A 12798-nucleotide genomic window follows, 5' to 3' on the forward strand; every position below is an offset into this window, starting at 1 on the left:
TTGAGACCCCAGAGGAAACGGGGGAAAAGAGGAATGCCAAGTCTGGTAAGGATCAGATGGCAGTTGAACAGAGATATGCTATGTCTGGTAGAGATCAGATGGCATGTGCTTGGAAGTGAGAAGCTTCCTGAACCACTACGTCTGGTTAGGACCAGATAGCGTGACTCTGGTATAGCCAGAGAGTTGCAGACAGTGAAGATCTGCAGAAGTCCTTGGGGGTGGAAGATCGAGAAGGATCTTCCTAAGGTCGGGTGGTTGACAAGCGCTACGAAGGGGTTTGCTTATGCTCAGGTACGACTTGCTTAAGAACTGAAGAATTTTCTTATAAATTGTGGAATTATTTAAGGTCTATGATAGGCAAGTGAGGGTAATGGGAAAAAATGATTTGATAATTTTAAGAATTAGTTTCTGCGCAACTAGCAGAGATGGAGTTAGATTTTTCAATTAAAAAAAAAGGCGAATCCATGCCGAAATAAAACCCCTGTAGTATAAGCGGTAAAGAAATAAAACAGGAAACTGATTATTATGCAAAGCCATCTTCTGTAACCTAGGTAGAAATCAACCAAAAGAATTCAATACTGTGCATAATCATTGAGTTTACATTTCGAACCGAGAACAACAATATAGTACCCGGAGACACCCAGGCTTACTACAAAAGAAAATACAAGCTGTTCGAATCAACTGTGGAATAATACATATATTTTAGAGCAACAATCAATTACCAAGTATACAACACCAACATTTAACAGAATATTTAAGTATGCAGAGAGAAACGATAACGGAAATACTCCTGTTCTCGAGGAACAGAGGAGGGGTCGTGCCCACCTTGCATACGTATTAAACAATAACAAGTATCCCTGAGCCTGAAAAGAACCGCCGAAGCCATGTTTGAATCATTATATAGCCAGCAAGGGCTTTCATTGCCAAGCCGGCGTCTCATGACAAACTAACAGTAGAAGCAATCATACATTGAAAACGAACAAGGATACATGTTTAAAAATTTATATTCACGATAAAAGTCACAGAGAGGGCAAGTACGCTCAATATACACTGAGTAAAAGTATTGGAACCTAGGTAAGGGCTTCCATTTGAACCAGTAATATTTCTTTAAAACAAAAAAACTAAATTCGAAACAGTATCATAGAGGAAAGAACCCAGTAAATCAACCGGTACATTTGACCGTCTGCAACGACTAACAGTCCATAATAATGAAACAAATTATACAGTTCAAGTCGGGCATACAGCGCCTCTCAACTGAGGTTTCCGCCTGAATGCTGGCGAAGAGACCAAGTTAAATTACAAACAACAAAATGAGAGAAAACGTAAATTTCTTCATGGAAGGAAACCCTTGTACATGGCGAAGGGTTTCCGTTGCATATGCAAACTCTGATATCCTGTCAAGATGGACAACGGCTCAGTCCGTTACCATGGAAACGCCCTACGAGCCTTACAATAGATGCATAAACTCTTACCGGGCATGGGATGGTGGAGAAGCGGAGCAGGCTCTTCGACGCCGTCGGCTTTAGCAACCGAACCCTTCACCTGAAAACACCATCATAACCAGAACTGTGAGATTTATAAACCCGCGGAAGAATATGAACACAAAACGAAAAGAATCGTAACCATAACCTGAACTGTGAGATTTAAAAGCCTGCGGAAGAATATGAACACAAAACGAAAAGAGTCGTGACCATGAAATATAGGGGATCAGTTACCTTAACTGGCGTTGGGAGACAGAGATTTCCTGCTGCGTACCAGACCGCCGGAGGGAAGGAGTGCTGTGTAAGGCAAAGCGCCATAGAGCTGTGAGCGACAGGAGGTCACTCCATCAATGAAACGAGCTAAAGGATTAACCACGCATAAGACCATTAAATCTTACCACCGCCCCATGGCTCGACGACAGCCCTTGATCTGGGCGGGTTCGTCTCCGCCGTGGGATCGGACCTAGATTAACCGGGAAAACAGCTGCCAAGTGGTAAGTTCGAGGTAATGTCAGTCCGCATGAGTCCTGGAGCATTGAGCACGCGGAGAGCACATGGTGCCTGCTGGCCGGCCGTTCATCATGCCAGATGGACGATGTGGAGCAGGCCAGTTGGGGCAAGTATCAGAGCCGGACGTGACTCACGGCATCAATTAATCCCGGCAGTATAAACCAGCACTCAAATAGAAATTGCCATAAAATCATTCATACCTTGAAGTACCCGCTCATAAACCTTTTGTACATACAAATGTAATGTCAACTGCATGATTAACCGAAGACAGAGCAAGAGTCAACTATTGTTTATTCACCATTGTATCATGGTTATGTATAGTGGTTAGTACAGCAAATCTCATTTCAATTCTTGTATGAGTGGGTATGGGTATAAAGTTATTTAAGTATTCCTTATTACATTGATTGGCTAAGAATGAGATAGATAACGTTATTGCATTCGAAGGATTAATAAACATGTATACATATTTATACTGTGGTAAAAAAAAAAAAAATATTTCTGTATTGGAGTGTTACAACCCTCGAAAAAATGAATAAGGTTAATAAATGGGAAAGCAAAAATTAATTAAAATATAAATTAGTGAAAAAATATAGAAAAACAAGGAAAGGAAAGGGAGGGGGTTTAGAAAAGGAGAAATATGAAGTAATATTTTATTTTTAAAATTGATATAAATATATAAATTTATTTATTATTATAGGGTTAATAATTTATATTTTTTATATAATATTATGTTATTTATTTATGTAATTAAAAATGAGTTAATAATATTTTTATGTTTATATATATATATATATATATATATATATATATATATATATATATATATATATTAATTAGTAATAAAATATTTTAATTAATTTTTTTTATATAATATTATTTGTTCTTAATAATTATTATTAAAATATTATTTTTCATAAATTAGTCGTTATCTGGTTTTGATGATGAACCATACTTATAAAATTTCCTCTATGTGATTTCTATTAAAAACATTGTTCTTAATGTAGTATGGATTACAGAAGCCTGAATTGAGAAGATCTAAAATGTGAATAATAAGGAAATCAATGAGAAAGTAGGGGTTTAACTATAGAAAAAATATAAGATGATATTTTATTTAATGTAAATAAATTATTTATATATTGGATATATGTGTGAGAGATATTAATCATATTTATATATGACATAAATTAAGTAAAATGTATATATTGAAATATTTATAGAAAGAGGGAGATGGAAAATATTTTGAAGAAAGGCGTTGGGGACACTGGGAGGAGAATTGTAATAGAACGTTGAATTGAGAACATCTAAAATGTGAATAATAAGGAAATCAATGGGAGGTAGGGGGGTTTAACTATAGAAAAAATATAAGATGATATTTTATTTAATGTAAATAAATTATTGAATTGAATTGAGGCTTGTGTGATCCATAATAGTTGTAAGAAGAACTTCGGCCTAAATCACATGAGGAAAGATCTTTGTCGACTTGTTTCGAATCAACTAGTGTGGTTCATCGTCAGGACAAGTTGAAGAAATAGATCGAGCTATGCAAGTTAAATAGTCTGAGCAGAGCCCCCAATGGCTATCTTGACCAAACGCTAATTTTGACTTTGGGACAGAGTAAAAAAGTCATTTTTATAATATAGTTATATTTGATGACCATTCTTTTAAAATATATAAAAATTTTATATAAATAAAATAATTTAATATGTGTTAATGTTAATAGTTAGTTAAAAAGGTTTAATAATTAAAATTATAAGTTATAAGAAATATTATAATAACAATAAACATAGGGTATAGGATAATAGTTAGTTAGAATGAGAAACCAGAAATATAAATAAAAGAAGGAAAAAAGTAATAAAATAAATGAACAAAGCTAGTAAAGGTAAAAGTTCGTTGAAAAGAAAAAATTAATAATAAATCAAAATAAGAGAGGAAAAACAAACAAACAAATAAATATATAAAATAAAAATATATAAAACTAAAATATAGCTAATAAAGGTAAAAGTTAGTTTAAAAATAAATAAATTAATAAATTAATAAATAAATAAATAAATAAAAATTAAAACTTAAAAAATTAATATATATATATATATATATATATATATAAAACTGAAGCTAGGAAATAAAATTAAGAATGTGCCTAGTAAAGGTTAGTTAAATAATAATAATAATAATAATAATAATAATAATAAAATAAAAAATAAAATAATAATAATAATAATAATAAACATAAAAATACAAATAATAAATAATAAAAATCAAAATATATAATAGGGAACAAAGCTAATTAAGATAGTTGAAAAATTAAATAAAATAAATAGATAATTATACCGAAAAAATAAAATAAAAATAAATAATAATAAAATAAATATATGTATATATAAGGTATATAAATAAATAAATAAATAAAAATAAAATAGAGAGAACGACACAAAAAAATAAAAGGGGGATAGGAAAAGGACCAATAAAAACCACAGAGCAACCCTAGGAGGAAGGAAGGCTCCAGGGGGAACACAGAAAGCTAGCACAAAGATAAAAGGGGCGGAAGGAGAAAGACTAAGAGGACAGGTCAGGGATCCAACAGCTACTGATTTTCTAGCCTTCATCTCTATTGAGATTGATAGGCCTTCTTTCAATCTCAATAGCTTCCCTGAATTTACAATGATGGAATTGAGCAACCTTAGCAACAACCTTGGCCTCCTCAATACAAACCTGATGTAAATAAATTATTTATATATTGGATATATGTGTGAGAGATGTTAATCATATTTATATATGACATTTATTAAGTAAGATGTATATATTGAAATATTTATAGAAATATTTATAGAAAGAGGGAGATGGAAAATATTTCGAAGAAAGGTGTTGGGGATGGCATGAGAATTGTAAAGAATTTGAAAAAGGTGAGGGGGAAGGGGAAATATATATATATATATATATATATATATATATATATATATATATATATATGACTCTCTACCCCCGTACAAGGAAACACATGTTCTTAACCATTATGCCCACTCAAGCTGTATAATAAAAGATATGCCTATCAAATAAATATGTAAATTTTCACGTTCCAATTTCATGGGGAGAGGTTGAAAATTAAACTATTTGAAAGATTAGAGCTACCCCCAACCTAATTGACTGCCTTTTATTTTAACTAGCTCAAAGAAGAAAATTAATATAGCAAATATTAGAACCAATTCTCATGAGCTCCATAGTGAAACAGGTCGTTGGGCAGTTCCTAAAATGCCATGGATGGAAAGGATCTGCCATATATGTGAGAATAGGAACATCGAGGATGAAAACTACTTCCTCTTAAAATGCCCTGGGTATAACCACATTAGATCTCAGTTTCACAATCTTTGTTACAATACTGACCTTCCTAGCCTTTTACAATGTCAAAATTATAGTGAGCTCGGGAGGTTTCTCTCCAAGCTTTTTGAGCATAGGAATAAAATCTTAAATCAAAATAAATAATTTGTTTCTTTAAGTCCGATAGACTATTGTTTGGTCTCAGTGGACGTTAACCATCATCATCATCATCATCATTTAAATATTCAAAGAAGAAAAGAAAATCAATCCAATTAAATTTAATTACCTTTCATTTAAATATTTTAAAACTTTATATATATAGTTAGATTAAACTATTAAATTTACGATCTTCAAATTGTATTGTTCAAAAACATTATATAACAAATCTATGCATTAAATCATTTTTAATTATTTTTAATATTTATTTATTATACACTTAAACAATCAAATCTTTGAGAATTACTAAATTTTAAGTAAAAAATTATATTTTGATATCTGATCTTGTAAAATATTTAATAAATTTGGGTTAAGAATAAATAAAATCAATATACATAATTAATGACCAAATCAAAGGTATTGCTACGCGTTTTAAAAAACGTTTCTTAGAAGAATAATTTTAAACGTTTCTTAGAAGAATAATTTTAACTATTCACAAAAGGGAGGGACGTATCCACAGTTTGAAATAAAACAAGAAAAATGAAATATTATAAATTTGTTGGGTATGCATGTAGCGTCAAATTCCATTATGTATCAATTATTGGCCACTGATGTACATTCATGCCTATTAAGATACATTATTTGCTATTTGCATTATGGGGTGCCATTGATTTTTAAAACATGAAGTATTTGTCTGCACGCAAATTTTGATTGCAGTCCATGCATAGTTGGTCTTTTCTGTAAACTAAATTTTGGTTGATGTTTACGTGCAAGGCATTAACTATAGTTTCTGCTCAGTGCTTTGGCTTTTCCAGCGCTTTATACGACAAATAAGTATTTGGCTGCATATGAAAAGCAATGACAGCTTTAGCCCAATAAAAGACCGCTGATTAAAAATGGTACGCACATAGACTAACACACGTTGTTATCAGTTAGGTCATGAATGACCATACATAGAGATGAGCAGATTATTCATCGAGTTAAGCGAGCCCCCGCGGATTAAGTGTGGTAATAATTATGTGGTTCGCTAATGGGCATTAAATGAATGGTGCTGTATATATTTATAGTTGGATAATTGGTTTGCCAAAATTTAATAGTGAGTATATCTAGTCTCAACTCATTTAATGTCTATCCGCAAGCTACTTATTTTCAACTTGTTATGTGTGTATAATTATTTGAAAATTTTACGTTTTGTTTAGGCACTGCTTAAGTAGGTTGAGCAAATAAATATTCACTTTGTTATGTAGCATTGAATCTCATGTAAGTGCGGATATATATTTCAGAATTATTAACAATAATAATTTGATCATATTCACCACCATATAGCTCTAGGGTATCTCTTACAAGTTTTAGGATTTTTTAAGTCTATCTTCTGGTTTAATTTGCCTAGAATTCTATGAAAATTTATTAGAATTACAAGTTTGAGTTGTGAACTCTCCACAATCTCAATATCACATGAGTTTTCCAGAATACTAAATCTATATATACTTTGACCTATCAAAAACCCATTCTAAATAACAAAAATCAAGATGTGATAACAAATATTTTCACCTTAATATATAATTTTACAATTCTAAATACCATTAAATTTATAATATTTTTGGTTTAGTTATATCTCACCCATTTATTATAATATTTATAACTTAAAAACATTACCAACCCATCAAAATTGTATATAATTTTACAATTCTAAATACCATTAAATTTATAATATTTTTGGTTTAGTTATATCTCACCCATTTATTATAATATTTATAACTTAAAAACATTACTAACCCATCAAAATTGTATATTTTAATTTTGGTAAAAAAAATCATTAAATTATTTGATTAAACAATATTTTAATCAATTGCATTTATTTTGATCAATTCTTTAATGGTAGGTTTTTATCAAATTTTAATTCATAATTTGACAGAGATTTGATATCCATAATAAAAGGCAGCTCCAACTACGTTACGTAATCAAATGGAATGCGTTAAACCATAGAAAACGTGACTTCTCCCTTTTTTTCGGATGAATAGATTAGACGCTTTTATTCTCTCCGTATCATAAAAATAGAGAATGAATGGAATGTATGGTTGTTTAAAAACATTTTGTTTAATGCGAATCAATTATGTCACAGAATTTTGAACTGTGCAGGATTTTCTGCTCAGACTTACGGTCAATCTCTATATTTATATATTTGGCCTTTTTGCACATTTAATTTTGGGTGGTCAGGATTTCTTGCAGCGGAACTTCAGAGCTTTTATTGAATTTAGATTTTACATTTATTTAAAAATAATAAAACTTCTTAGTACAGAATTGGTATTTAGATTAAGGTAAAATTTTATATATTTTGGTAAAATATAATTATTAGGAAAAAATTATTTTATTTAAAAATAAAAATTTAGTTTTAATTATTATTTTTATTTTTTTTAATTATTAGTTCGCGGATATCCATGGTCAGTGGGTCGGCTACGTCTAGGATCGAACAACGTTAGGGTGGACCCCACCCGAAGGGGGTCACACCCTTTGGTTTCGACCCTGTGACCTCCCATTGGCGAGGCCCGGGCTTGACCAATTGAGCTAACCCTTGGGGCTTTTTAATTATTATTATATTTATCATTTTAAAATATTTAAATTTTAAATTTTGAAATATTTCATAGCCATTGCTTACAATCAAGTGTTCACAAAATATTTTTATAATATATAATAATATTATTTTATCATAACTTTAAAATAAATTTTTATTAACATATTACTTTTTCAATATATATATATATATATATATATATATATATATATATATATAAGAGAATGGTTCCTTTGGTTGGACATTTATAACCTATAGTATTTTCTTATATCGTAAATCAATGTGATAAGAATATGAAATTTGTTGAAAAAATACTATATATCTTAAATCAATGTGATGAAGAATATGAAATTTGTTGAAAATTTAAATTTAATTAATAATAGTTGGCTTTGAAAATATTAATTTATATAAATAAAATAACAACCATTCTATGCACATATATTAGGTGCCAAGAATGCTCGAGAAATAGACAAAGTTGCTGAATCATAATTTGAGATAAATAATTATGGCAAGGAGATAAAGTAATCTCAACTTCACCTTTAGATTTGAAAGAGTATGTAGAAGACATGTAAAGGAAAGTAGGTAGGTGAGGTTTTCGAAATGTTAATTTGTTTATTTTGTTAGATGTTGATGTTGATGGATGGTATATGTTGATGTGAATTATTTATAAATATATTATTATTTTTTGTAAAATTATTGGTTTATTAATATACTATTAAATTTTTGACTAATTAAATATAGTTAAATAATTATTATTTAATCTTATTTACAATAATTTAATAAAAGAAAATATTTTATTTATTTTAATATTGGTTGTTAATATTTTATTTTAGAAAAAAATTATTAGAAAAATGACATTATGATAAAGTTCTATTAATTTACATGTTTGCATCTAAAATTTGGAAGTTTTTGTAAAATTGATGGATAATTAATAAGTTCTAGTCAAATTGAAATTGATGACTCATTAATTCACCCAAAATTATAAATAAGAAGGAGCAAGATGTGTTTTACAAGTCCACAAGTAATGGTTTTATAGTTTAATAATGATGAGCCTATATATTTATATACTAAAAAAGGATAGTATTGAAAATATTATTTATTGATTTAGAAGAGAAGATAAAAATACATTAACACTTCTAATTCTTAATCATAAAATTTTCACCTTAAAAAGGAAAAACAAAACAAAACTCTTTAGACATCACTTTTCAACACTTCTAATTCTTAATCATAAAATTTTCATCTTAAAAAGGAAAAACAAAACAAAATTATTTAGACATCACTTTTCAATAGACATGATACCTATAAACATAAAGTTGAATCTCAATTTGAAAAACTTGATATAAAGACCAATTTGAAAAGACTTTATATAAAGATTAGTAGAAAAGGCAACATATCATGATAAATGGAAAAAACCACTCACTTTTGATTAATTAAGTAGAATTAGATTTTTTTAAGTAAAATCATTTTCAATTTGAAAAGACATGAGATAAAGATGAATAGAAGAGATAGTAAATAATAATGAATAGACATAGCATAAAAATGAATAAAAAAAAAATAGTAGATAATAATTAATAGATAAAAACACTATTAACTCTTTGAAATTGGATGGTTCAGATTAAATATTTTAATTAAATATAGACCTAATGAAACATTTGACTCAATTAAACATAAACTAATAAAATTAAACAAACTAATAATAATTATTTTTTAATCTAAATAAGTCTCCTACAATACAATACAATACAATACAATACAATACAATACAATACAATATTAAATTAAATGTTAATACAATATAATATTAAATTAAATGTTAATAATTGTATACCAGAAACTTAACTGGCCAATTCACATCTTCTGATAACAAATGTTTCCACGTCATGAAGTACGTAAACATATTCAAACCCTTAATTGATTAATATGTGTTTTTCCACGTCATGAAGTACGTAAACATATTCAAACCCTTAATTGATTAATATGTGTTTCAAATACCTTTTGAAGATTTGGTATGATTTTCCCCCTATATGAAATTCAGTTGAAATAGGCTGGACACTAATTGAATTAAAAAACCAAATATATATGTGTAGAAAGGGACTACATTGCCTAAATCATCAGGCCAGTCCGCTCCAACACAAAACCTAAGACGAAGAAGGACGGTTTGGAACTTAGAGCTCCACTAACCAAAGAACGAACTAGAAGAATATTTTTGGGAAATGTTACAGTATTTTTCATATTTTAGGTTAAATGGGGTTGGCGTTAAATTAAAATAAAATAAATAGTTGGGAATAGGACAGGGCCAATGAGGATAAATTGAGGGCTCTGAGGGTATCACTCATTCAATTCCGTATCGTGTTCTGATTGCGGGAGAGTGAAGCATGCTGCGTTGAAGGACGGGAAATTGAGTGCACGTCCAGAAGAAGACTGCAGTGGCAGAGCGCAGAATCTTCTTTTTTGATGTTCATGGTGTCTCGATTCTCCCGCTCTCTGCATTAAATGTAACCCTTTCATTGCTTGTTTATTCAACAATCATAGATCTGACACGCTCCCCCCACGGCCTGTTGCCCCGACCCTTCAGAGCTCTCATGGAGAAAATACGATTCGCTGAGCCCCTTGTTCTGTTTTCCTTATTGTTGTGTTTTGGGATGCTTCTGTTTTTTCAATCTGTGCACTGTAGACCGATCTCTGCCCCCAAGTTGCCCGCCTACCAGGCTCTGGATGTTGAATCTTTGCTTCGAGAAACAGTCACCGCGCCTCGCCGGGTTGAATATAAGAGCGAAACGAAGCCGAGACGAATGCCCTGGAGCATGCAAGTTGTGCACAGGGACGCTCTTCTGCACAAACATGGCGCGAACGCTACGGCGTCGTATGAACGCCGGTTGGAGGAAAAATTGAGGCGCGACGCCGTACGGGTCCGCGGGCTTGAGCGGCGGATAGAGAAGACACTGGGATTGAATGGGTCGGCGAATGGCGAGCAAAATGTGGCGGAGGTTGCCGCTGAGTTTGGCGGCGAGATCGTGTCGGGAATGGACCAGGGAAGCGGCGAGTACTTCACGCAGATAGGCGTGGGAACGCCGACGAGGGACCAATACATGGTGCTCGACACGGGTAGCGACGTGGTCTGGATTCAGTGCGAGCCGTGCCAAGAGTGCTACTCGCAGTCGGATCCCATATTTGACCCGTCGTTCTCCTCTTCCTTCTCCACCGTCGGCTGCGACTCTGCCGTCTGTAGTGAGCTCGACGCTTACAATTGCCACAGCGGTGGCTGCCTCTACAAGGCTTCCTACGGCGACGGTTCGTACTCCACTGGGGGCTTCGCCACAGAAACACTGACCTTCGGCACCACATCGGTCGGCAATGTGGCCATCGGCTGCGGCCACGAGAACGTCGGTCTCTTCGTTGGGGCCGCAGGGTTGCTCGGCCTAGGCGCCGGGATGCTCTCCTTCCCTGCACAAATCGGCACCGAGACTAGCCACGCCTTTTCCTACTGCCTAGTCGACCGCGGGTCGGATTCCTCCAGCACACTCGATTTCGGGCCGCAATCCGTCCCAGCCGCCTCGATCTTCGCCCCACTGCAGACAAATCCACATTTCCCCACTTTCTACTACCTCTCCCTCGCCGCCATCAGCGTCGGAGGCGTGCTCCTCGACTCCATTCCCGCCGACGTCTTCCGCATCGACGAAACTTCGGGCCGCGGAGGATTCATCATCGACTCCGGCACCGCCGTAACGCGCCTCGAGACAACCGCCTACAACGCCCTGCGCGACGCCTTCGTGGCGGGCACCAGACAACTCCCCAGAGCCGATGCGTTCTCCATTTTCGACACCTGTTACGCTCTCTCGGGCCTACAATCCGTGAGAGTTCCCACTGTTGGCTTCCATTTCTCCAACGGGGCGAGCTTGATTCTGCAGGCTAACAATTATCTGATACCCGTAGATACCATGGGGACTTTTTGCTTTGCCTTTGCGCCAACCACCTCTGGTGTGTCCATTATGGGGAATACTCAGCAGCAGCGCATCAGGGTCTCCTTCGATTCTGCGAATTCTCTTGTGGGTTTCGCTCTAGACCAGTGCTGATTACAAAAATAATCTGCTGAATACAAAATATTAGGTATGTTATTAGTATAAGAAAGCGACGTTATAGTTATGAATAGCGTGCACATTCTTCCATGGGAAGGGAATTTAGGTGGGTGTTTTCCTTTGGAAATGATGGAGATTCCTATCATGTGATCAACTTAGGCTGTCAAGTGAAGTCATATTACAAATTTTAGTGTCTGTGTGTATGTAGCATTTGGCACTGTCAATGGAGGAGTGGAGTACGCTTATTGGGTTTGCTGTCATTCTTATGACGAAAATGTACCATCATAACGTCAAATTTAATGAAGTATTTTGCATCAATTTTAAAATTCTGTTCTCCGTAACGCATGCAAAAATTGAGATCCCATATTGTCAAAAGGACCAATCGGTATCATGAATGGACGGAATCTGAATTTCTCCCAAATTGACATAATCTATGACATATTGTGTTTTGGAAATTTCACACCAAACGATTTTCATGGAGCTCGAGATTGTTTATTAAGGAAATAATTCCACCAAAGTGATTATTTTTATTAATTTAAAATTTTGTTTTTCCAATAACTTTATTGAAATATTGACATTTTTAAAGTTAAAAATATTTAATATATATATAAATTAATATTATATATCTATAGAGTATTTATTCTTAATATATATGGTATATAGTTTGGTTTTTTGAAAAATTTTGTTGATA

General features: G+C 32.9%; 1 pseudogene; it reads left to right on the top strand.

The window, feature by feature from the left end:
- Positions 1-10360: 10360 nt before the first annotated feature.
- On the top strand, positions 10361-12433 carry LOC149207913 (protein ASPARTIC PROTEASE IN GUARD CELL 2 pseudogene; annotated as a pseudogene).
- Positions 12434-12798: the final 365 nt, after the last annotated feature.

This window comes from Pinus tabuliformis, chromosome 1_2 (genome assembly GCF_031772625.1).
Source record: "Pinus tabuliformis cultivar Carrire ecotype Pingquan chromosome 1_2, CPIR1, whole genome shotgun sequence".
Classification (NCBI taxonomy): Eukaryota; Viridiplantae; Streptophyta; class Pinopsida; order Pinales; family Pinaceae; genus Pinus; species Pinus tabuliformis.